Genomic DNA, 427 nt, shown 5'->3' on the forward strand with positions numbered 1-427 from the left:
TCAGAATCTGAAATTCTATTCCTGAACTTTGCGGTGACTCAGGTCATAACCTTGAGAATTAAAATATAAATTCTCGCAATCGCAGTTCTAGGTTGTATTGTAAGGTGTAAAGAATAAACTCGCTTTTTGGATAAATCGACAGAACTTGAAATTTCAATACATACTGTTGCACTTATTCTCCTTGTGACAGTTGCTTGTATATGTAAATGATCCATGAAGCTATTTTTTGGATTCAAGGGAATTCCGAGATGACCTATGATTGCTGGAATGTACAAGCAATGCTTTTTGGGACTGCTGCTGGAAGTTTCTTGTTGTAATGTAATCCTGACATTAAATGTTTAAAATAGCTGTTGTGCGCCAACCGGGACTCGAACCCGGGTCGCAAGAATGGGAATCTTGCATGATACCTCTACACTATTGGCGCTCT

The 427-nt window shown here is 38.6% G+C and overlaps 1 non-coding gene across 1 annotated transcript; it reads right to left on the reverse strand.

The window, feature by feature from the left end:
- Positions 1 to 353: 353 nt before the first annotated feature.
- TRNAG-CCC lies at positions 354 to 424 on the reverse strand. Its single transcript has one exon. It is a non-coding gene; the product is annotated as a tRNA-Gly (tRNA).
- Between the last annotated feature and the right edge of the window lie 3 nt (positions 425 to 427).

This window comes from Nanorana parkeri, unplaced genomic scaffold, assembly GCF_000935625.1.
Source record: "Nanorana parkeri isolate BGI_ZX_2015 unplaced genomic scaffold, ASM93562v1 scaffold9733, whole genome shotgun sequence".
NCBI classification, from domain to species: domain Eukaryota; kingdom Metazoa; phylum Chordata; class Amphibia; order Anura; family Dicroglossidae; genus Nanorana; species Nanorana parkeri.